Genomic DNA, 26506 nt, shown 5'->3' on the forward strand with positions numbered 1-26506 from the left:
AGATTACAATGCACCTTGTGTTGTGCAATCGGTGCAGTCTGGGAAACGTTGGATACTATGATTCAAAAGGGTAACATCACATAGGTAAGCATCTGTTCAATCTGTTTTGAATCCCATTAAGTAAAACAGTTTCCTGCCTTTTCTTAATTTCTGCTTCCTATTGAGGTGGTTCATAACATTTAAGTGCTTTGATATGTGTGCACAGCCGTCAGATTCACTGTCCTTTGTTAGCTTACTAAAACTGGGGCAGAGGTGAAGGAAAAGGATTGTCCATGCATAAAAACCCTGCCATCTGGGTTTTACAATATATTTATATTTATATATGTCCATCCGAGCCAGAGCAAATGCAAATAGCTCCCAGCCTTCCACCTTCAAGGCTGATCTCATTAGCTGAATAGTGAAACAAGGTTGTGCCCGGTTACCGCTGAGGTGGGTGACCTCCAATATAAATAAACAGAAAACTGTTCTGCTGGCACTGACTCACAGTTTAATCAGTGCCACACGAGGAGCTGCAGCTGTAGCAGTGAATGTGTTTTCAGAGCAGGGGGCTCCCAGGTTAGTCCTTGTCTTTTTCAGGGACAAGTGTAAAAAGAAGAAAGAAAAAAACAGGGACAGGACTCAGAAGAATCAAATGTTACAGCAAGCATCTGAATCCAGGACACGTCTGAGACTGCTGTGCTAAACCTGGATTTTAAGAACTGTAGAAAGTTACCTGAGCACCTGGAGAACCACTGTATCGTGTTATGTATTCCTATGCAGTGCATTGGCTGTAGTTATGACCACAGTAGAGCTCTCATTATATCATTCAGTGATACCATGCAAGCACAATCAGTAAAATTGTCCAGAAAATTGTATATTCATGAGGTGTGTCCCCTAATTTAAATTGCTGGCATCTCCAAGTGCTCAGCATGCATAGGCAACACAGTGCAACATCCACAATGGCAAAAGACACAGTTCCTCAGCATGGGGGGGCAACACAAATGAGAAGCTTGTCCAGTCTCTGGGGAACAGGGCCCTTTTTTATACATTAATTTTCCGAACAGTACAGCCTCTGTCTTGACAGGAACAAGGGCTGCAGTACAGGTTTGGATTTCCCTGGTTACTGCACACAGATGCTTAAAGAAAATAAATCTCTTCTCTTTTTTTTTTTAAAACACGACTCCAGCTCAGAAAGTGTTGAATATATTCAGTGTGTAAGCAGCCGGCTTCCTTGGTGAGCTGCAGGTTAAATCACTCATCCGCTTCCAAATGAATCACATCCAGCTGCTGGGCCCTGTGTGCTCGCCACTTCACCTCGGCTCCCCCCATCTCTTTCTTTCTCTGTCTTTATCCTTCTCTCTTTAACTTCCCCCCTTTCTCTCAATCCCTCTTACCTCTTCCTTCCACTCTCTCTCTGTCTTTGTCTCTCTCTCTTCTCCTCTCTCAGTCTTCCTTACCAAGTTTATCTGCCCCCTCCTCTCTCTCTCTCTCTCTCTCTCTCTCTCTCTCTCTCTCTCTCTCTCTCTCCCTCTCTTTCTCCGCAGTGTAACCCCAGCTCCTCACGATCTGATCTCATTTCCAAACCAAAGTGTCTGACTCACCGATCTGAAACCTCTCGAGATCCCCTGGGCACACAGCGCTCTGCTCTTTCTGGAACAAAAATAAAAAAACAAAAACAACTAAACACAACCCAAAAAAAAAACCCAAAACAATGCAAACCCCATTACATTTGGATTGGAGAATCAATGCCAACTAATATAAAGAATGAATGATTCAGGTTTATTTATTTTTGGCAACTAATCTTCTTTCATACATAATCACTTTAATGCTTTTAAATACATTCCTGAAATTACAAGAGATTATAGATCCCCCCCCCCTTCTTTTAATATATATATATATATATATATATATATATATATATATATATATATATATATAAATTATATTTTTTGGGAGGGAAAGATTCCTAAAGACCTTTCAGTAATTAAGCCTATACATGTACTGGCTTCACTTGGGTCAGTGGTCATTTCCTGCACATTTGCATTAAGTAAGGCTGTTCAGCTGGATAACAGTGAAGGTGACAGTGTGTTTAGTGAAGACAGATCACTTGGTTTATGTTCTAGCTGCTGTCGAGTGAAGGCTTAGTCCCTCTAATGTGCTATCGATCAATTGGGACCAGGGTTGGACACCATCGTTTTAGGACAACTGCTGATGCACTTTGCCTGTGCAGCTACTACAGAAGCGGTCAGAATGAAGAATAATTCCCTATGGCAAGACTGTGTTTGCACTTTGCTTGATCATAATACCCAGTTCCCTGCTGCTGAGTTGGTACAGTTGATACAGTCTCCTTCCATGTACTTTGCTTTGTTATGCAGCTTAAGGATCTGGAGGCTAACACGGCTCGTAAACCTCCCGGGAGCAACCTCTGTATTGTCTCTCTGATCCGAAATTGCTGCTGTCTGTACGATAAAAAGGTTAAGTGTCTTTTAACTGTCTCTGAAATCTCGGGGGTAATGAATAAATAAACTAATAGTTAGATGAAGTGTGGAATTACCCTCCTTGACAAAAATAAAAATAAAAATAAATCGTGCTAAGCGGTGCATACTGTATTTTATTGACTAAGTGTTGGAAGGCCCCTACGGTCTGGCAGTAAGCAGAAGACGAAAGTTTAATTACCACCAAGACAGCACAGAAACTTAACTTGTGCCATTCGATAAACATAAATTCCTGGCTAGCAAATTGGAGGTTAATGACAATGTCCTTTAAACCCAACTTTGTTATGTGCAGGATGCTGTAAATTTGCTTGGCATAATTACAACTGTCAATCTCGCTCTGGTATGGCATTTAAGATACACTGCCTTTTTCTGGTGAGTGAGTAATGACAAAAATATAACTCTGGGTATGTCTGGTGTCGTGGCACTGTCCAGCAGAGGTTAATTGAATCTGGCCCGGGCAGCTCTTGTACAATGATTACTCCTTACACCACAGAAATTATTTCCTCTCTCAAATGCCATTCTTCTGGTGCCCTGACCTGCCTGCTGTGTATTTCACTGATAGTGAAGGATGCCTGTGATCCACCCTTCTGCTGATAATGCATTTCAGTACATATTCAGTACATTTTTATTGCTTAATACAAGCACATCTTGATCTTTAAGTGGTGAGCTGGGATGTCTGTTCGATTTAATGGATCAATTGATTGATTTTATAATTATTATTTGTTTGTTTGGCTTCCATGTTGGCCTGGTAAGTTTACAGACTTGCTTGGGATCGAGTAGACAGCCCCCTGCCTCATCCCTTTCAGAAGGATGTCTGAAAACGCACCCGGTGAGATTGTCTCGGTTGGAGTAATTGGGCTGCAGGATTGTAGACCGTGTGCGGCAGGGAAGTGCATTGTGGGAGCAGGCACAAGAATGACAGAGCGCACTCTGCGGCGTAATGCTCTTTTCATGAAAGGCATAGAGAGTGAAAGAAAGGGAACAAAAGAAAGGAAGAAAGACTGTGGAGGAGGCTCAACACAGTGCTGAGGACCAGTGCAGTCTGCTGAAGGAGGAGTAGTACAACCGCTTCGGGCTCTGTTTTGTTTTATTCCTCTCCAGCAAGCCTGTTGCCTCTCGCCTGGAGAATATATTAGTGGAGCGGGAAGGCTACTGTAGAGGCAGGAGAAAGGAGCGGTGCCATTCAGAGATGGGGGGGAGACATAAGCTAAAATGACAGGGGATTTCTGAAAATAAAAAGTATATTAGATATTGGCTGAAGCGGTTTGCTCCCACTGTGCTCCTGCTGATCTTTCACTAGTAGAGCAATGAACTGCACATCTCTTCCTCCTTCCTTTTGAAAAAGCCAATTACAATCAACCACAAGGCAAGCAGGACTGGTAATTGAGCGCCCTTTGCTAGTTAATAGCAGGAAGAGCAGCCTCGGGCCTATAGATGTTGAAAAATAATAGGCCTGTACCACTTGTAAATGCCATTTCGAGTTTGATTGTTTCTTTCAGAATTATAATGGCTACACAGAGGGGCAGGAGACCAATAAAGCACTTTTGAGGGGGGAGAAGATGAGATGCTCAATAGTACAGAACTGGGAGCTGCAATGGCTGAGGTCACTGCAGGGACCGATCAAGTTACAAAAAATCTCTAAAGACAGAAGCAAGAGGGCTTTGCTGTAAAACACTGACTCCACATTGCAGTCAGCATATTATCCTAACAAACACCAGATCCTTCAGTATGTTTATGTTCTCGCAATTACTACAGTATGTGTCAAACAGTAGACAGATGCCCAACATTATAAAGCACTTCTGACACTGTATATTTACCAAACTCATAGAACATAATGCAGAGAATAAAGATGAGTCAAGCCTAAATCATTTAAAATGTACCACTATATCTTATACGGTACAGCTGATGTCCAAAGCAGGATTCAAGACAACAGTGCTAAGGCAGCATTACGAAGTTTTAAATTTACAGAATGTGTTATACATTTTTTTAATTGCAAATTGCTGAAGAAGAAAGGGTTAAATGCCCCTGTCAAAGTAGAACATTCTAGTTATTGTTTTTCATAAAATGTCAACAAAAATGAAGAAGAAGAAAGCAAGCACCTTATGTAACAGAATTATGCAAACTTCTTTTGGGAAAGGACAAAAGCTGAGCTTTTATAACGTTTGGATTTGAATGCTCTTGCAATTCCAAATGCCATGTTAGGTTTCTGCATTGCAAATCTGGCTAATGAGGAAATACGACGTAACCCGTGATTACTTCTTGTGCATCGGACCAAGCAACTTCTGAAGCCAGGCTTTGGTGTTAATTACATGAATGTGTGTGTCTGGGGGTTTCATTCTTGCATTTTTAATTCACACCTCGCTTGGCTGTGGTCTTGTCTGATAACTTAAATCTTCCATAAACTGGAAAAAGCTGCAAAAGACTGCCCATACATCACGGTGACCTTTTCATCTCTGGTTAAGGGAGGGCTGGTTGGCACCTACTCAGAGATGGCACTGCTGAGACCAGGGTGCTGCACACGTGCTCGGGAGATTTGCAGTTATCAGCAGAGCCAATCCCCAGATCTATGGACCGCAGCTGGAACTTGATCCAATATCCTGTTACCAGCAGCATGGCCTGGCCAAGATACAGTGATGGCGATCTGTGCACATGTCCTATGGTAAAACCAGTCCATTTACTATAGGGGTTATGTTTGATTATATGACAGGATGTTATATTTGATTGTAAACATTTTAAAACAAGTGACCATTTCAGTTCCAGTATACCACTATTATTCTCTTAACACAAATGTTAACCCCCTTCCTCACCCGCTTTTTCATACCGGAGGTGTCATTTCCCCAGGCATAATAATAACAATAATCATAATAATAATATGAGGAACAGTCATTTTTCTAAGGAGAACTGCAACTCCTGTGCAGTTCAATAGCTTGGATAAGATATCACTCCCTAATATTCTCCTGTTTCCTCCTTCATATAATTTTTTCACACAATTCAATCTGTACAACAGATGTCTTAGGCTATCAGAATGTGTATTCCAGTTGGAGCTGCACCAGTGTGTTTGAATCTAGCTTCTTACAGAATGCAAGGCCAGCATAACCAATACATTGTTACTTCAAGCCAAACCAGACAGATGTTTTTTCCAGCTTTATGTTAGTTTCTCCTAAGTTTTACTATTCCCTCACAGACAGTTACTGTCAGTGGTAGGCTATGCTGGCTGCAAAGGGATTCTTCACAACAGGTTCCCAATTCTAAAAGAAGTTCTCTTAATCCACTGGGATTTATGCCAGATTCCAGATCCCTGGATGACTTTTATAATGAAGGAGACATGCAGAGAACAAATGAAGAACTAGTGACAGCCTCTTGCCTGAATGCATCAATGGTTAATGTATGCCTTAGGGATCAGAGATACACATAGTGATTATTTATACACGATCATTGTTTTCCATATTGCACAGAATTGTAGCATTCAAAAAGGGAAACAGGACTTCACTGGATATTCAACACAGATATATTTCTACTTCTGCTGTAATCTCAGAATGCTACATTGTACATTTACATAATCTACTGCAAAGTGTATGAATGCGTGTACAGGAACAGCAACCCTCTGGACCGGTTATTATAATTGCACATTTGTGAGTGAATGTTCTAGCGCAGTCACTCAGTGAAAAGGCGCTAGTGGACCCGAGTTAACAGCTTACTGCCCTCTACCGGTTACAGACGGAACTTCACGATTCTACTGTGTAACTGTTAACAGGTACTACAGTCCATCAAGCGGGGGGGAGCAGGGAGGGTGGCGCTTTATGAGTTGAGGCTATATCTTTAAAATTGACCTGTTTCAATACAATTCCCATTTCTCCAATACTGTAAGCAAGTAAGCAGTTTTATTGGTGTCGGAGGTGATACTTTATCCCTGTCAGTCACCACTGCCTCCTTTATGCATGTCAGCTGTCAGGCGAAATGCATGTCAAATTTTGAAGAACTTTATGTGCATTCCCAGAAAGCCTAATCGCACTGAGCTCTACAATTCAGACAACATACGCCACAACATTGAAATGGATTAAGATACTTATTTGTTATCTAATAGGAGTGATATATTTCTAGAGAACATACAAACCCAGCTGCATACATACATTAGAGACCGTACTGCACCAGCCAGCATACAAGAAATCTATGCAATTGTATTTTAATTAGAAATCAATGGCTCCTCTATGGTTTAAGTTGCAAGTAATAAGCACAGTAACATTTACACTGATAACTAAGGAAAAAGACCCGAGAAAGGATCATCACCGAGAGCAGGGAATATTTCATAAACGGGTAAATAGATTAACAATTTAAATGATCAGATGAATGTTCCCATTTATACAGTAAACGTCACTTGTTTCGTTTGTGTTGTGTTGTAAAGTGAGCTGAACGAGGTAATTTCAGGGAAAGACCACATAACAATATTTCGTCGCACATCTGTCCCATGGGGACATCAATTCCATCTCTGGCTTTTTTTCTGTTTGTTTTGAAATTAATTTTCTTTTTTTTCTTTTTCTTTTTTTAAAAACAAGCGGATGGCAACATACATGTCACACGAAAGTATGTCAGTAAAGCGCATAGTACGCGTTTTAGGAGAAAAAAAGGAGGAAACATCTCGCAGACACAATCGGACGCACATTCTCTCGACACAACATACCATTTCAGCCCAACATACATGTTATATAATGATAATTCAACCTCCATTCACACAGCAGCCGAAGACTCAACACGCTGTTAGAAAGCGAGATGTGTGTACATGGGCTCTGAGGGCAGAACAGATCATGCCACTTCGTGCAGCGGCACAACTCCCAGATGGGTCGTATGCCCATACCAGCAGAGCAAGCAGATCATTTAAAAAGCAGAAATCACACAACAGTGCAAAGCTAGACCCCGGTCCTACCGTGTGCTGCTGACCCGGCACCCTCTCTGTCTCTCCGTGCGGCGATAGACCGACGTGCGTCTCCTGAGCTCCTTCAGCAGCGCGGAGCTCCACACAGCCTGGCACTGCGCGATGCCCTGCGAGAGAAGCGGCCTCTGCCAGGCGGTCTGCACGGGCACCCAGCGGCGGCTCTGCAAGCTGAGGATGCTTAGAGTCCGGGCGAGCGGATTTAAACATCTACAGAGGGAGAGAGAGAGAGGGAGAGAGGGAGAGAGAGAGAGAGAGGGAGAGAGAGAGTTGGGGGGGTTGTTGCGGGAATTACGTGGTACCGTTTTATGCAGCTGCCGCTTACACACACACACACACACACTACCACTATCTCTTCCTCATCTTCCCAGTTTCATACATCTTTTCCAGCAGGACGTCCCCTCATCATCGAGAAAGATGTGCTTTTTAATAGCGTGAAGTCTACATGAATATAACATTGCGCATCCCACCCCCCGCTTCCTTTTGCCAAGCGCATTTAGCCCATTATTTAGTAGATTTATTTTGAATGACTGAATGTTTTTTTCTTCTTCCTTTCTTTCTTGATTGCCAGGATATATACAGGCCCTAATAGCCATCTCTGTAATAATAGAAAGCCTCTGTAATATTCATATTATTATTAATAATAATAGTTATTAGTATTGCTGCTGTTGTTGTCATTCTTCTTGTCACTAGGTATGGCCGTCATCACATCTAAATACCCTACATAATGAAGCTGCAAATATAGATTTCCTTTGTGAAAATTAATACATGTATTTTTATAACTGTACCTGTTATGACTCTCAGTATGGGTTTCTGAAATAGCAGCTATTTGAAACAAAAGGCATTCAGACTTTCTCCTTAATGTTTTTCCTCCTTAATATTCTCAGGGAATTGTATATGACGTGGAGTCTCTGTGCGCTGTCCAAAGATTTTCATTCATGTTTTTTGTTCACTGTGGCATCTCTCTCTCTCTCTCTGGTTAATGCAGAGTAAGTGTGATAGCGCTGTTGCATTACAGTATCAGCAATACGGCTGTGGATGCCGCTGATTCCCACACATTCATTTCGAGATCTGTTTGTTCATTTGGAAGCTGTGGGCATAATTTTCTTTGTGACTGTGGGCAGCAGGTGTTGTAAAATCAGCAATCTGGGTATCTGCTATTAATTTAAAATGCTATATCATGGTCAACATGGCTACAGATAATATGCATTGTAGGAAAGAATAATAATAATAATAATAATAATAATAATAATAATAATAATAATAATAATAATAATAATAATTATAAGAAGAATTATGATGATGATGATTAGTATTATGTATGCACTTATGCATTTATTTATTTGACTTATAGGCCATTATCTTATCTATTAGATATATCCCTGAACAAAGCCTCCAATAAACTGAATATTTGTATGCAAGCAAGGTCTGGGTTACTGTGCTGCATTGCACAGCCAGCATCTTCAAACCAATCGTTTAGTTTCTTTGACCGAATACTCAATGGCAACACAAATCAAATTGCACTGGTAGCCTGTGCTCCGCTGATACATGTATCGGCCCTAGCCTGTGATATGTTCTGTCAGGTCTTTAAAAAAAAATAGACTTCACATTCATCTTCTTACAATGCGACCCAGCGGTGCAAAGAACAGAGATACTGGAATCAAAAATAAGCGATCAGGACCGAAACCCCAGAGAACTCGAGGTCTTAATGGCACGGCAACTGCTTTATCGGTAAGATGTTTTGATCGTGCACCATGCGTCTGAGATTTCTGTTTAAAGAGTACATTATAGCCTGATAGTTCTTTGTCAAATTATTAAGACGACTCTGTCCTCCTCTAGGGAAGATGAACGCAGGTTTCCTATCTACTTCTAGCAGAGCTTAGCCATTTCCCACATTTTTGAAACCATTAAACCAATAAATGTTAGTGTGGATCTGAAGAGTGTGATAGTACCTTTTCAATTTCAAGGGGCGTTTCTCATCTTCAAGATATAACTGGACCGAAGATAGAAGAGGTTTGCTTCAAGTATAGCAATTTTCGACAGCATATATCAACTGAGATGAACAGAAATACAGTCACGCAGTTGGTAACTGGACACATGTATACACAACAGAATCACACAGAAAAAGTACAAATGTATGCAGCAACAGTTAGGCAGAAAGGCAGGCCGTACTCTAAGAAGTAATACACAAAGCATGTTCTGAAGACTGTTAAGGAGCCAACTAAGGACAAGACAGATAGACTTAAATTCCAGAACATTCTCATCAATCCTCGGCTCCTCTCATAGCCATGGGAAGTAAGTCTGTAGGAGACCTTGTCTGTGAAGGGGGGGGAGGGGTTGCAGAGCTCATTTCTAACTCCATCACATTTGATTTGATTACTTCTTTCATCCCTGATGGGATGTCGTTTCTGTGTTGCCTCGATGTGCAAAAGCTCTTTTGATTGAATTATGGCTTCTCTCTCAACGGTTGGCATTTCCTCTCTCTCATGGGGCACAGTGCAGTGCTTTGCTCTTGTTTTATGTAATACATATAGTTTTTTGTTCTTTTGTCCTGTGCCTTCGTATGAGGATGCATCACTGTAGCTATGAGTAGCAATCATGTACTTACGGTGAATTGGGGGTGTGCATGAATCAATGTTTCTCTGCGATGGTAACTATTGGGATCAAGTGCCTGTGGCCTAAGTGTAAGTATAAGGTGTAAGCCCATTGCTGACATCATGTATCTAAATTTTTATATTTTTTGTTTATTGATAGATGCCATTAAACCATTTTAGCCTATGAGCATTTTCTTTTACAGAAGCTCAACACTTTCCAGTCCATTGGTAAGATGTGTATTTCTCTATCTGTCTAGTTAATTTGTTTGGTCACTCCAGACTGTAATATTCTCCTCCAGCGCCTCTCATGCGTATAAGCTATTAGTCTTATCATACTGGTGTGCACAAGGGATAGCACAGCAGAGGTCTATCGAAGCAGGATATAGAGGGAACAACACTGAGGTTAAATTCACCATGGGGACACGTAATTGAAAATGCCATAGAGCTTAACATTGCATGCATACATGTCTATGTTTGTATGTAATATCCCCACCCCCCACCCCATTTTTCCATGTTTTGATGAAATCCTGCTTTAAGCTGGATTAGCTTCAAAACTGTGTACGTGTTTTTTATAGAGTTATATAGTGTGTGAGAGAGAGTGAGGCTTTTTATCTTCAGGAAACGTTCAGATGGGGAAAAAAATGTGCTCAGCAGCCTGCACACATCTTTAATCTAATCATGTTGGCTTCAGCTAAAAAGGCTGATGTAAAAATAAATACATACACATATTTAAGAGAATTTTCCCTTATGGACAGTGGCTACTTTTTGGCTTACTACTATTGGTGTAAAGGAAGTTAAGGAAAAAAAGTCTGTAAAAAGATGACACAGTCTATTAAATAGGGTATAGACTCATGCTGGCCTTTATTGTGAGCTGCAATCCTTCAATAGCTGGCCAGAGGAATACAGTGATTTTCCCCAGGCAATACAGTTCTAGTTCGGGCAGAGAAGGTGATTTCAGAAAGTGATTTGAAGGTGAAGGTGATTTCAGTCTCTTCCTGATTTTGCTCTTCCAGTCCATCCCTGGGGGGCTCTATGCCACTGTGGTCAGGGCTCTGTGGATGTTTTCAGTGCCGTTCTCCTTGTGTTACACTCCCAGCTTTGTTACACGGTGTGTTATAGAGCTGGTCTATGCACAGGACCTCCCCTTAATCCCCTCAATGCTGGTAGCCCTTGGTTGTTCACAATAATCACATTACAGTCATTGTGTACGTAGTCCTATCTCCATTGCACATCACATCAGGTATAATCCATTACCAGCATAAGTAGGCTTGTCCCATTATTTATGTAGTAAGCGTGCAAATCAATTACTTCACCTTTTTTTATGTCCTTTTGCAATGCTTGTAACCAGCTGTCTCAGATGTGACTGCCCAGCTGGTCCTAGACTGACTGCACCTTCACCTATTATTTGAATCAGTGCTGCTTCGTGACATGGCACACATTCATGTTGTGATTAAGGGCCAGCATTATGCCAAAGCTGAAAGGATACCACACAAAATTAAAGACAACCTCCTGAATAAGACTTGGGCTAGTCTGGGCCGTGGTGCCTGTTATGGGAGCCCAGCAGTGCAGCTTGGCTACTCAATGAAGAGTTCAGCTAATCCTTACATGGCTAATGTCACCTCTGTGCGGTTAAGGGATTATCAAGATAAACTATTTTAGGAAAACGGCACAATCTGCTGGTAATCCAGCCTAACGGTCACCCCGCTCCACTCAGGGTGAGTTTAAATTTGCTTTACTGTCTCTCCCTCTGGTTGCCATCAAGAATTGCACTGAAAGTGAGACTCGCTGCAGGGATTTCAGATTAAGGCAAGGGCAGGGAACGTCTGGGGCTTGATACTTTTAACAGGAGCCTGTTTAGCTCTTCAAGGCAGTCCTTGCTAGGCCCTGAACTGCGCGGAGTTGGAACCAGGTCACTAAGGTCAACAGTGTTTCCCAGTGAGGGGAGGATCTTTAATGACCTCAGAGTACACCGACGCACATTCACCCTGTGTCACCTTCACACTCACACATTGGACCAAAACCTTGAGACCATTTAAATACATGTGCTTGCTCCCACCCTGTGCTAAGCTGCTTTAATGTTTTATGTGATATCGCTGATGTGTGCATCAGGTTGTGATCTCATTTTTTATTTTTCATGACAATAATTCAATCATGAACATGGCAAGGAAGCAGACGGTTTTCAGGACTGGCTTGTGCTAGAGAAAAACGCACCCAGACTTGTGCACACACAAATACAAACACCCAATTCACAGCCATTTCAATGTAGGTTTTGCTGCCATCTACCATGGCAGGCAGCAATGGCTAATTTGTTAGATTTTTTTTTCCCTCCCTTTTTTGTGCATAAAATCACAGCTGCCGACCAGAGCCCAGCTTCAGGCTGATGTTAAGGAGAACACGGGGGGAATTATGCTGCCAGGAATTCGCTTCCAGAAAAGAGTTGACAAACTCCAGAGGTGCTCTGCAACATAAGCATACTGGCATATTGCAAGACTGAGAAAACAACCTATTCCAGCATGCAAGGATTCACCGAAGCCTATCAGTCAGACTCATATAATTGCAGAATGTATTTAATGTATCATCAAGCAACAAAGGTTACCAGCTTACTCATCAAGGCTGTTTACCTTGCCGCCCGGATAATAACAATGCATATTCTTACAATCACACTTGGTTGCACCCTGGACAGTTGCTATTAGCATGCTGTAGGACAGCTGGCTGCACACGGTTACATAACAACGCAGAGCCCAACCTCTAACTTTACTCGGTGATTAGACGCTATGTTCATGTCAAGGTTAGTAAAACACTGCCTGCCTGGCACTGCCAGATCCATCAGGGCAAAGGCGCTCGGCTTTCCCTCTCTTTGTTTTCCTCTGATGGAGTATAATCTGAATGTAATTATACAGTGGTGTCCATTTTTCAGTGATAAGCTGTCAAAACTGACACAAATGCGTAACCTATTCTCAGACTCCAAACTGCGCAGTACAGGAGGAGCTGCAACATGGCATGGCTGGCTCGCAGCCTTAACAAAGGTCTTGAGTCACCTAAATGGATGAAAGTCTCCTCTTTAGAAAATAATACGGTCACCACCATTTTTTGTGATGACCTTTCACTACCTTAAATAGGAATAATCAGGAGTAGACACTAATTGGCCGGTGATGGATTATTCAGTGTATTTGATCATGTCTTTTTTTTTTTAATACTATGGAAAAATTATGGAAAGAAGAAACGAATATCAATATAAAAAGATAAATTGGAGAAACAGGTCCCAGGCTGCACACAGGCTGCTTCCAGCATTTTTGAATTTCAAAGGGATCAGCAGCTTTAATGTGCCCTCGTCTCTCTACATGCAGTAGGTACCTTGAGAAAATTGGCTTTCAATTAGGCGCAAATGTGTGCATGGTTGGGTCTGATCAATACCCAATACCTCTGGCCTGCTCTCCATCAATAAAAGGCTGGAGTAATCACATCTACCATCACAGAGCAATAGATTGTGAGCCAACATATAGAGTGCAGTGGTGCATGTGTCTAAATACAGGATGTAATTTGGTGGCTAATGGGTGAACAGAAAAGAGAAAGAAAAAAAGTCTTCAGTCTCATACTTCTTTCTTTGTTTGATGTGATTTATTTTTCATGCCGGGGCTGTCTGTGTTCTGAGACTGAAATTTGTTAAGTTTTTTTTCTTTTTTTTCCCATCAGACAGCCTTGAGCAATACCTGTCTTGTATTCATATGAGGAACAAGCCACTTACATTTCTGAAATGTCACACAAACCCTGCTTCTGGCTAGTAATTATTTTCTTCTTGAGTATTTCCGTATTTCCCTGTTGGTTTATTTTTGTATTATTTATTTTCCTTTTTGTAAATTATTTAAATATGTCTTTCAGTTGTGAGTCTAAGTACAGTCCATCTCAGACTTTTTCTGCGAAAGTAGCTTTCTTTAAGAAAACTAAAATACAATTGGAAAGAGCTGAACAACAACAACAACAAAACAACACCTTATAAACACAAACCATAACACAGAAAACAATAGCAATTCTGTTCCATTTTCTTCTGAGACACCAGTAGATTGAATGCTGTGCTTTGCAGTGCACATACTGCTGGTTGAAAAGCCTGTATCGCCCCTTTCTCCACAGCCTCCCTGTCTCCCGGGATCAGGCCTCAATTCATTGACTGCAGTGTGTCAGGACTGCAGTAAACTCCTCTCAATATGGGTCTATTTCCAGTCTGCAAGAAGAGGGAGTGCTACATTGGCAGTGAACACATGACACTGGAAAATGAAAAAAAAAAGATAAAACAACAGCTGGATCTTCATTGTTGCAAAATGTATTCAACAGGCACAAAGCACAAACTACTAAGACAATTCTATTATTATTATCATAATTATTATTTATAAGAATAGCAGTATTGAATATTGTGTTATATATATAATGTAGAACAAAAACTGTTGATTTAGTTGGCTTCTGATTAAAGGCCTTTCTAAAGTGCATAATTGATTCTCTGCACAGTCATCTTGTTACAATACAAGACAACCAGTCAATGTTGTCCCAGTTACCAGAGCATAATATGAGCCTGAGTGACTAAGAGTAATTGCTTTCAATTTCTTAAACTATGTGGATCGGGTTAATTTGTATGCAATGCTTAAAGTCAGTTTTGTTTTCTTTTCAGTTTTGTCTGTGGGATTTAATAGAGGATCACAACACCACAGAACAGCAGGATGTCATTGCAAAAGCCATGTCGGGAAATAATGCTATTGATGGACCTCAGCAATTCTTCTATGTTCCTGCACCTTTCCTACAGATAGTAATTTGTATTCATATTCATCTTTATATATCCTGCAGGATGGCACTGGACAAATGGAAATCCTAGATACATGTCAGAATCTGTAAGGGTTTTGACTGGAAATTTCAGCAGGATCTCTATATGTGCCCCACTGTATTTTGTGTGTGTGCATGTGTGTGTGCATGTGTTTAAGAGGGGAGGCAGAAGTTTTGTTAAATCATTCCCCAGAAGGAATATTTTTTCTAACCAAGGTTCACTAAGCTATAAGCATTCATATTTATATTACCTACCTGAAGGGAAGCTTAAAACCACCATAAAATAATATTTTTTGTCCACAGAAACAATATTAATCTTCTGTCACCAAAGAAATCAAGAGCTTATCAAATCTCACCACACCTAAAATTGCCCTTTAGTATCTTCTGAACCACTTTCTCAAACACATATGCAGAGAAACGTCTTATATGGAATACATCATTACATCAAGGCATCAAGAGGACTCTTTTCCCCACTTGCTATGAGCACATTCTGAACACCAGACAGGATTGAAAATAGTTTTCACAAAGCTATCGGGGCCTGAACATCAATTCTGGCACAGAGAGGAGGTGAGCCATCAACTCCGAGAAAGATTTTGCTCCCTTCCCAGAACCACATCACGCACACGACAGGTTCACTTTTGTAGTCACCTCTGAAAAATAATGAATTATTGTCTGTTAACACTATGTTTTAGATTAATGTGATTTGAAAAAAATATACATGTATTTTCTCAATTCTTGAGGTTGATGAATTTATTTATTTCTGTTCCTTCCCCGTTTCCATGCAACAATGCTCTGCGATGCTGTTTAATCATAATGAGGCTTTCTTTCTTTTTACCTTGGTGTACAATTTAGGAAACTCAAAACCGCAATAAATAAATGCATTTAGAGCCATGCTTGATTAGCGAGTGTAGCAGTCCTTCAAACCTGCACACAGACAGCTGATGCTGTTGCTGCGCTCTAGAGAGACAAATGAGGGAGAGTCTGCGACCAGGAAAAGTGAGGATAAATGGGATAAAGTAATTACGCGCTGGAAATACGCACCTCGAGAAACTATTCACCTGTTACTAAGGCAACAGGTTATGAGAGCCCCCCCTTACAAACACACACAACACCCCCTAAATCCTGTAAATCCCCAATGGCCTCTTATTAGTAGCCTAAGCCTAGAGAGAGACTTGCCAGAACATAAACCAAACAGACTACACTGAAATACAGTCTTTTTTATGGAAGACATTGCTTTTAGTGTTTAATTGTTGCCCTTATTAAAAACAGAGATTAGTATTCCAGTGGTTCAGTATCAATATAATTGCAGACTCCCTGTCTCCCCTTTGGATTAATGAGGCACTATTATAATTATGAAGCACAAGGGGGAACGTTTACATCATTGTTGTGGCTGATTTATGAATCAAAGTGTGAAAATGATCATTTATGTAATCTTGGTTATCATTTATCATTCCAAATCTCTGAAATTGAAAACAAAACAAAATAAGACATAACATTTGTTTTATTTTATGTAAAACCTGGCCTAAAAAAACAGTCTAGTCATAATGCAAACTATATGAGGTGACGCCACAGCAGGCACATTACATTATTATCATTAGTCTGCATATGGGAACAGGTAAGATCTTTATTTTTATTTATTTTATTATTATTATTATTATTATTATTATTATTATTATTATTATTATTATTATTACATCAGGATAAACAATAATGCCAGAAAACATTTTGCATTTAAGCCAAATATATTAATTTTTGTCTCATTGGACCACTTTTGCAACATCTTTTCAGAGTCATGAGTCAGAGTGTACTGTCATGAACATACCTGCTAATATACTAAAGATACTAACTTTACTTTGACACACTATTACTAATGCATACTACTCCTAAGCTAAACTTTACTACTACTGCTTCGATAACAAATTCTCACTGATATTAACCTGTATACTACCAACAATAACACATATCCAGTAATATATAATGCAAAAAAGTACAGGACCATGCAGACAAAGTAAATTCAGATACTTTAAATTCTAGTTATTACTATTATTATTATTTTTATTATTATTATAGGTTGAGGATGGTATGGAGCATTCACCAAGTGTTGAGACAGTGTAGACCTATTAATAGATAAACCTCAGTTACAGGCTTTGAACAGAGTCACTCGGTATTTCTGCTATGGATATATTTATAGATGTATGTATGTATAGCACGCACTACAACGTCATCTCTGTGAGGTAAATCACTGTCAGGGACCCCCAGCACCATGCTGCGGCCTTGTGTCGTAACAGAGACAAACAAAACTCAGGCAAGCGCAGGGAAAGGGGGATGGAGGCAAGACTGAACTGGATAATATGTACAGAGTTGAGTAAATTCTTTTGAGAGGTGATTATTGCAGTGTAATGATTATTGCAAAGCAGTTGCACATCAAGCACAATAGGAAAATCGCACTTGAACTGTAGAAATTACCTTCAGATCCGTTTTGTTTTACACATGCACACACAGGCCTCCCTTTGTGTGTACGGCATGAGACATGAATAATTAATGATAAGTAATGCATACTTTAGCCGAAGCATAGGGCACTATTATGAAAACACACTTTAGGGATTTGCCTTGACATGAATTAATTAGTCAAGCTTCCTGTACCAGTTTGATCATCGTTTTTTCTTTCCAGCAGGCCTTCTAAATTGGGACTTCTGCAGTGTCTCTCTTCCTCGCTCCCTCTCCTGCCATTTTCCTGCAATTAAGCTATTATCAAAGCCACTGCAGCTATGCCACCTGTCCTGCAGTTGCGAGAACGTTCTGGAACCCCTCTGCGCAGCCTGCCTGGTAATTCTGAATGATCGTTAATCATTAATCAATGTCCCACAGGCTTCCCCCAGTGTGACTGTGCCTCGAAAGGGCTGCTATTTATCTCTGTACCAACCATGGGATAAAAATGCTGAAAGAGAATAACGTTTAAAGAGGTAGCGTTTATTTTTCTTTTACATTTTTTTTTTATGTTAATGCTTTTTGTTTATTTATACCTTCTTGCAAGTCTCCTCTGGGCATCTCTGTTGATGTTTTTCTGCTCAGGCTGTTTGAAGTGGTCTATGAAGTATCACAGCCAACATATGCTCATAAAAAGAGTCCTTTAAAGCTGCTTCAGAGGAAACAAGGTGAAATGGGGAACAACATTACAGAAGCACTGACTTTACACTGAAGTAAACGATATGCAGTGTGTCGGATTGGCCTTATGCTGTTTCATCACTGTCCTTACAGCAAAACTAAAGCTGCTTATAACATCCCCAAATAGACCACATGCACTGTACATGTTTGCAGAATTAACCCCCCAAGAAAGGTGTGACTTTGTTCTGTCTAACAATGCAACATTTATTTTACTTTTGGTTCTTTCCACGAACAAAGGCAGTGGTACCACAACAATGCATTTCATCGTCAAGTTTGTGTTGAGGTACATTCAGCTACACATCCAGTATGACTATCCAGCAGGGTTTGTGTTGGCCTCCACCTGCAGTGCAATATGAAAATGTCTACCCGAATGTGGGACAACCAATCCACTGAATTATTCTCATGGTGCTCAATAAGAGATCTACTGTGACTGTCTCTTTAACACCCGCCATAGTAAAAACTAAAAAAGCAACCTTGTTATCCTTTTCTTGGTAGGTGCTATTAATGACATACACTGTGATCTTGAAACAGAAAGCCTAAATGTAACACTTTCTTCAACTGGGAGTGATTTGAATTAATCTAAATGATACCAATTAGTCTCTGTGGGGCTGGATTGATAGCAAAATGGAAAAAGGGACCACGCCAGGAATCCTTCTCTTAATGCTGGAAGATACAGGGTGCTTATATTCTATGCAAGGCTCTCTGTGTCCAGAGAATTAAGGAAAAGGAATGAGGTATTTATCTATGTACTAGAGCTGAGATTCAGAAAGTGCTTCCAGTTACAAAAATAACAGGTTCATTAATGTGTATGTATTGTTCCCTTGAAGTAGAATAGTATACTGTGTTCTAGGGGGTAATAGAAGATATAGGACTTATTGCTATGTGCAGAAAATAATGTGAAACACATAAGTGAGAAAATATAGCCGGCGCTGTGTGGATGAATAAATATGACTTGACAGAGTTGACGAGTATGGTATTGCTGTCCGGCTTTTGCTGGCTTTTGCAGGAGCCTTAATTAAAATATATAGGGGAGTGGGGGTGGGTGGGGGTGGGGGGGGACAGTGGATGAGTTACCATGGAAATGAAAGAGTTGGGTTCCCAGAGCAGGGGTCCAATCAGGCGGCGCTCAATCTAAATCAATCGCAACAGGGGCCAGAGAGACCACACTGTCAATTGGAATGACAGTCAGCACCAGCCAGTTTAATACAGGAGCTCAGCTGAAAGAAGAGGATACACATTTAATCCCATATAACACCATACGTGTGCTATGGTGGAATACCAATTAGGTTGCATCTGAGAATCTGCAATTTCAGACATTACATTTTAAGCACTAATCAGACTGACAGTAAGATTCAACAGCCCTTTTAAGAAATGACAACACTTAGTATTTGAGTGCCATTTCCTGTTGCAATTTTTTTTCCTTTCTAAAACATCCAAATCATCAGCTAATACAATTAAAGCCATTAATAAACATTGTCCGATTTTTCACTTTTTTGATGTGTGAAGGAATTGTGGACAAAACACCGATAAGAAACGTAAAATATGAAATAATTACACAGCTGTACATTAGGACATGTGTTAGACTTCTGAAAGTAGTTTTGTGTGTGCATGTGTGTGTTATTAATTATTTTGCTTGGGAGAGAGCATATTCAGACCTTCAAAACAAACAAAATATCAACATCCATGTGTCACGGGCGGGGCGTGACTGTCCAATAGCATTAATTGATCATTTATTATGTATTTACTGATTTTTTTCACTTGGTTATTGTTTAGCGCACTGTGTTCATTTTTCACAATGGTTTTATTTATGAAGTATGTTCTTTTGACTTCCTTATTGTTTCTATTTGTTTGGTTGAGTTAATTATTGGGTTAATTGATTAATCGCTTTTGTTGCCCAGCGCAAGCTGCCGGATCACATTCCCACACGGACTAACCTGCACGTTTTCTCATTGGTTGTTTTTACCTGTGCCCCTATCCCTCCATTTAGTATTTAAGCCCAGGGAAATGGTCATTTGGCAGAGAGCAATGGACTGCTGAGCAGGACATTTGGTGGAGAGGGGAACCAAGCAGCAGCAGCAGCAGCAGCAGCAGCAGCAGCAGCAGCAGCAGCAGCAGCAGCAGCAGCAGCAGCAGCAGCAGCAGCAGCAGCAGCAGCAGCAGCAAACGGCAAAGATTTCTCCAAGCACGGATTATAAAGGGAGCTTTGGAAAATGCATTCATTAATCACATTTGGTTTTGTGCAATCTGAGACTTACTAATACTTGTTCCTACCTGCGGTTGTTGGGGTCCCAGTTGGCCGACGGGGTTCCAACCCAGCTGCAAAGAGACTTGTGTTTTCTCCGAGAGGAAAGGGGATTCTTCTGTGTGGTGTCGCCTATTGTGAACAGAAGAGACTGTGAAACTTTGCTGTTGCTTTCTGTGTTTTATATTAGGAAATTGGGTTTTATTTATTCTACTTAGTCTTTTTCTTTTCTTTGTTATTCTGGGTAGGGTTTTTAGTGTTTTATGTGCCCATTTTTATTAAAGGCATTTTAATATAGGTTTTAGAATTTTAGGGATGCCAACTTCCTAGGGTTCTGAGCTAGTACAGTCTTCATGCCCTGTTCTAGATGTATATAATAAATTGTTACTTTTTTGTGAACTTGCCTACCGTGTGGTGGTGTTCTGGGGTCCGGTCGAGCCTTCCCGGGGAGAGAATTGACGGGGGTGAATGAGGTCCTCTCTCGTCAAACAAAAGAGGTGGCGTGGTCGTGAGCGTGTCGTCCCTATGCACCCCATAGGTGGTGACACGTTTTTGGCGTAGCGTCAGCAGGATCCCAGATCACCACACATGGAAGGGCAGGTGTTGCAAGCTCCAGAGGTAGCTCCTCCAGTGATGGGCACAGTCATGATGCCATGGTTTATGGGGGCCCCATGGATCCCCAAATTTAAAGGTGAAGAAGGTGAGAAATATGGAGAATGGAAGGAACAGGTTCAGGTGATGTTAAGAGAACAGGAATTAAATGAGCAACAGAAGGCAGATTTTGTTTGTATGGAGCTCTGGAAGGCCTGGCAAGGAGGGAAATCTCCCTGTTAGAGGCAGGGGAATGGGCCACTAGTCGGCAGATTTTTGAAGCACTAGATACCCTATATTCTATGCGTGGCTCGAAAGCTGGGCTGCGTGCACAATTTTTCCAGACTAGTCAGCACAAAGGAGAGACTCTGGGGTGCCTTTACTTTACGGTTGCGCAAATTATTTTCCAGGTGGCACCAGGAGGAGCTGCGGGGTTCGGCCCAGGAGGAGGACACACTTGCGAGATCAGTACATCGCAGGACTGTTGGGGGGGGGGGGGCTTTGAAGCAGGAGCTTCTACGACTGGTCTGACAAGATCCAGGGATGACTTTCAGCCAGGTATGAAAAGAAGCACGGGCCTTAGAAACAGAAGGGTGAAGAGAAAGTTAGGAGGTGACTTCTCAAGCTGTGGTTTCGGCCCCAGTTGAACAGAAGCCCCCTGTGAGCCCCACCTCATGGAGAGCCGCCTTGAGGGCCGAATTGAGAGAGGAATTACGACGACAAGTGCAGGAGCTGGGCTGCCTTTTGAAGGGAGAGTTGGGTCGACCCAGCTCTGTGGAAGTCCTAGAACCAAGGATGTCGGACCGAGGCGCCCGAGTGGAAGAAGGGCGACATCGGCCACGTGTGGAGCCTCGTTGGACGAGGCAAGGGCAGCCTATATGCCTGCAGTGTGGGGGAGAAGGGCATATGCGTAGGCATTGCTTTGCATGTCGAAGTAGCGAGCCGGCTTTAAACTCCTATCCCCGACCACGGTAGGGCACGTGGGCAGGGGTTGGTCGAGAGAGGACTTGGCCGTTTGTAAGCCTGATTTGGTGGGGGACTGTCCAGAGGTGGAGGTGCTGGTAAAAGGGGTCTCCCTGCCCTGTGTATTAGATGCGGGGTCCCAAGTGACTTTGTTTAGTGAGACTTTCTTTTGGAAATATTTGGGATCCCGTGCTATGGGGGGCCCTGAAGAGATTGCCTGGTTAAAATTGCGGGCTGCGAACAGTTTGCAGATCCCCTATATCGGCTACGCCCTCTTGGACTTTGAGATTGGGGGAGTGATTGTCCCGAAAAAGGGGGTGGTTATTGTGGCCGACGGAAAGATTAGCCCGACCAAAGGAATACTGAGGATGAATGTGATCGGGCCGGTGTGGAAGCAGCTGTTTGAGGGCCAGACAACCCAGTGGGCTAACTTCCGGGGAGCAGCCAGACGCACTGAGATTTGGGAGCTGGCATTTGCAGTGTGTCGGCGGTTGGAGACGGAGGCCAGGTGAGCCGTTACCGTAGGGACGGCATGATTGACTCGTCAGGCCCCTGTACAGATCCCTCCGTGTAGTGAGATGGTGCTGTGGGCCGACGTTTCTGAGTTTTCCCACCGGGCTGAGCATTGCGTCCTGATCGAGGCATTACACGACACGCAGGAGTGGCAAGTAGCGCGGGCGGTGGCATGGGTTCGCCAGGGTAAGGTTCCTGTTAAACTATTAAATCTTTGTACTTACCCCATAGATGTGCCTCAGCGACGTCCGCTGGCCCGGTTGTCCAGCCTCGACCCTGCAATGATACACGAAGAACGGGAGGTAGTATTTAAATCACTTCCCAGATGTAGTGGAAGTGGATGTGTGCCCAGTCCACTCTACTGAGAAGGGAGGCCTGGTGGAGTGGGCCCGTGGTGCGGAGGGACTGTCCGCCAAACAGCAGGATCAGCTGGAAGCGCTGTTGTGGAAGTGGCGCTGTGTGTTTGCGGCTCATGATGAGGACTTTGGCCACACTGAGGCAGTTTATCATATCCCTACTGGAGCTGCTCCCCCGTCGAGGGAACGTTTTTAGCCTGTACCCCCAGCGATGTTCCAAGAGCTCCGGGGGCCTGATTCAACAGATGAGGACCCAGGGTGTCATCTCGGAGAGCAGTAGTCCCTGGGCTGCCCCTGTTGTCCTTGTTAAAAAGAGACGGGTCGCTTCGTTTTTGTGTAGACTATTGACGCTTGAATTTGGTCACCCACAAAGACGCTTATCCCCTTCCGCGCATTGAGGAGTCTCTGACCAGTTTGACCGGGGCTGAGTGGTACTCGACCCTTGATTTGTCCAGCAGGTACTGGCAGGTAGCGGTAGATCCTAGGGATAGGGAGAAGACAGCCTTTGTGACTCCAATTGGGCTGTACGAGTTTGAGAGGATGTTGTTTGGCTTATGCAATGCTCCCGCTACTTTCCAGCGCCTGATGCAACGATGCTTAGGAGATCAGGTGAACAAGTCTTTGCTAATATATCTTGATGATATTGTTTATTCACCTGATTTTAATGTACATCTGTCTCCCCTAGAACAGGTCTTTCAGACGCTTCATGATTATGGGTTAAAGTTGCAGCCTCGGAAGTGCCGTCTGCTGCAGAAAGAGGTGGGATGTCTTGGGAATAGGGTGAGTAAGGCTGGGGTGGCCCCTGACCCAGAGAAAATTGCGGCCGTGGAGAACTGGGTTGTCCCAGGGACTCTGCGGCAGGTGTGGTCTTTTCTGGGTTTTGTGGGATATTATTGACAGTTCATCCCTGCCTTTGCCAAGATCACCGCCCCTCTACATGGGTTGTTGGTGGGAGCAGCGCCCTTAAAGAAAAATACCCCCATTACTTGGATGCTGCAGTGCCAGGCGGCTTTTGAGCAGTTACGAGCTAGACTGGTGAGTGCCCCTATCCTTGCATATGCAGACTTTGCCAAACCTTTCAATTTATATACTGATGCCAGCCTGGATGGGCTGGGGGCAGTTTTGTCCCAATTACAGGAAGGGAAGGAGAGACTTATTGCTTATGCAAGTTGTAGCTTACATCCTGCAGAAAGGAATGACCAGAATTGCACGGGGGAACTGACAGATGTTTCTACATTGAGGGAAGCGTTCCCTTGGGCTAAATGGCAACAGGAGGACTCGACACTCCAAGAAATTTGGGCATGGTTAGAGAAGGGTCAGTACCCCCCAATTGAAGTTGCTTGGGAATGGCCCCCAGAGGCTCGGCGGTTGTTACATGAGTGGTCTCGGTTACAGTTGTATGAGGGCCAATTGGTGTGTAATTTGGTAGGTTCAGTTATGGGGGAACAAATCCAGCAGACTGTGGTTCCTAGAGCAAAGGGGAGGCAGGTGTGGGCCCGGTACCACGAAGCCACCGGTCATGCTAGCAGTACTCGCACCCTCTCGGTATTGCGGGAGAGGTATTTTTGGTATGGGATGGGCGAAGACTCGAAGCGTTGGGTGGGGGAGTGCCCTCAGTGCTCCTGGTCAAAGGCGCGTCCGGAAGTGGTGGGCCCCCACAGTCTCAATTAAAACTTTGTATCCTTTGGAGATAGTGGCCTTATATCACTTGTCTTTGGGACGTCCTGACGATTATTACCCTTATGTGTTAGTGATGGTAGATTTGTTCTCCCGCTTTGCATAGGCAGTGCCAGTGCGGGACCAGACCGCCTCCACTACTGTAAAAGCTTTGTGGAAGGCTGTTATACAGCTGTTTGGTTGTCCAGAATGCCTCCATAATGATAGGGGAGCTAGTTTCAAATCAAAATTGATGGCTGACTTGGCAAATATGTATGGTGTGCGCAAGAACAAGAACAGAGTAGGTGGCCCGATCAGCTTCCCGAGTTAGTTCATGCCTACAATAATGTAGTCCATGAGACAACGGGTTATTCCCCATTTTTCCTGATGTTTGGTTGGCAGGCCCATCTCCCAGTAGATGTAGCAACTGGGGCCTTGTTGTCTATGATGCCTCAAACATTGGAGGGGTGGGTAGCCGGCCACTATCAGTGGCTGAGTGCCGCCTATCGGAGTGCGGCTAAAAAGGCTGGAAAACGGCAAGAACAGGATGGACACCACAATAATTGGAGAGCCATGAGTACCCCCTTCTTGCCAGGAGAGAGGGTTTTTATTCGTAACTTCCGCCGTAGGGCCCAGGGTAAGTTAGCCCCACACTGGGCTCCTGACCCTTTTGTGGTAGTGTCGCGTTTGCGGGACGGGGGCCCGGTGTATCCGCTATGACCGGAGGGTAGGGAGGGTCCTGTTCGTACCATCCATAGGCGCCATTTGAGCTCTTGCCGGGCTTGGAGGGAGACGGATGAGGGGAATGTTCCTTCGGTGGCCCCAGATGGTAGTGGGTTAAGGGAAACTCCCCCTTCAGAGTTGGCATGGTGGGCTTTTCCCATGCGTGGCCGTTTTCCTGCTCCTGTAACTTTTGCCTGAGCCTGTTCCTCCTCCCATGGAACCAGAGGTACGTGGGGGGGAGGTGCCTAGGCCAAGGACACCGGATGTGGGTGAGTTACCTGCGGCTCCCTTGGTAGAGGGGGTGCGCCGCTCCCAACGAGCGAATTTTGGAGTAAAGCCACAGTGGTATAGAGAGAGGGGGAACTCGTTGTGATTGTGAGAGATGTTCGGGGACTACCATCGTTCCAGTGGGGGGGAGCGTCACGGGCTGGGCGTGACTGGCCATTAGCATTAATTGATCATAATAAGTAAATAAGTGATTTTTTTAACTTGGTTATTGTTTGCACACTGTGTTCATTTTTCACTATGGTTTTATTTATGAAGTATGTTCTTTTGACTTCCTTATTGTTTCTATTTTTATGGTTGGGTTAATTATTGGGTTAATTGATTAATCGCTTTTGTTGCCCAGCGCAAGCTGCCGGATCACATTCCCACACAGACTAACCTGCACGTTTTCTCATTGGTCGCATTTACCTGTGCCCCTATCCCTCCATTTAGTATTTAAGCCCAGGGAAAGTACCCGGTTGTAATTCTTTAGAAGGGAATAATTAGAAAAGAGAAGCCACATGTTGCAGAGGTTGAATTTTCTTTATTAAGACTTTGTTGAGATCTCCTCTGCCGGTTTACTTTGTGGAGAGCGTTCCTTGTCCTCGGGCTAGAGACTTACCTGCTGTGATTTATTTTTCGGTCTTTGTGATGCAGACGGGTGACTGCGGGATAGAAGAAAAGGCATTCATTAATCACATTTGAATTCGTGCAATCTGAGACTTACTAATACTTGTTCCTACCTGCGGTTGTTGGGGTCTCAGTTGGCCGACGGGGTTCCAACCCAGTTGCAAAGAGACTTGTGTTTTCTCCGAGAGGAAAGGGGATTCTTCTGTGTGGTGTCGTCTATTGTGAACAGAAGAGACTGTGAAACTTTGTTGTTGCTTTCTGTGTTTTATATTAGGAAATTGGGTTTTATTTATTCTACTTAGTCTTTTTCTTTTCTTTGTTATTCTGGGTAGGGTTTTTAGTGTTTTATGTGCCCATTTTTATTAAAGGCATTTTAATATAGGTTTTAGAATTTTAGGGATGCCAACTTCCTAGGGTTCTGAGCTAGTACAGTCTTCATGCCCTGTTCTAGATGTATATAATAAATTGTTACTTTTTTGTGAACTTGCCTTCCGTGTGGTAGTGTTCTGGGGTCCGGTCGAGTCTTCCCGGGGAGAGAATAGACGGGGGTGAACGAGGTCCTCTCTCGTCAAACAAAAGAGGTGGCGTGGTCGTGAGCG

General features: G+C 42.9%; 1 protein-coding gene across 2 annotated transcripts in view; it reads right to left on the reverse strand.

The window, feature by feature from the left end:
* Positions 1 to 7683, reverse strand: part of hpca (hippocalcin) — a 25829-nt gene extending 18146 nt beyond the window's left edge. Inside the window, exons 1-2 of one of the 2 annotated variants that reach the window (XM_066717279.1) lie at positions 7396 to 7683; positions 1581 to 1629 (exon numbers count right to left, since the gene is read on the reverse strand). The gene's annotated coding sequence lies outside the window, so the exon portion shown is untranslated. The remainder of the gene's footprint in view (positions 1 to 1580; positions 1630 to 7395) is intronic. The other variant, XM_066717278.1, reaches the window with a different exon arrangement.
* Positions 7684 to 26506: the final 18823 nt, after the last annotated feature.

Source organism: Amia ocellicauda, chromosome 11 (genome assembly GCF_036373705.1).
Source record: "Amia ocellicauda isolate fAmiCal2 chromosome 11, fAmiCal2.hap1, whole genome shotgun sequence".
Lineage (NCBI taxonomy): Eukaryota > Metazoa > Chordata > Actinopteri > Amiiformes > Amiidae > Amia > Amia ocellicauda.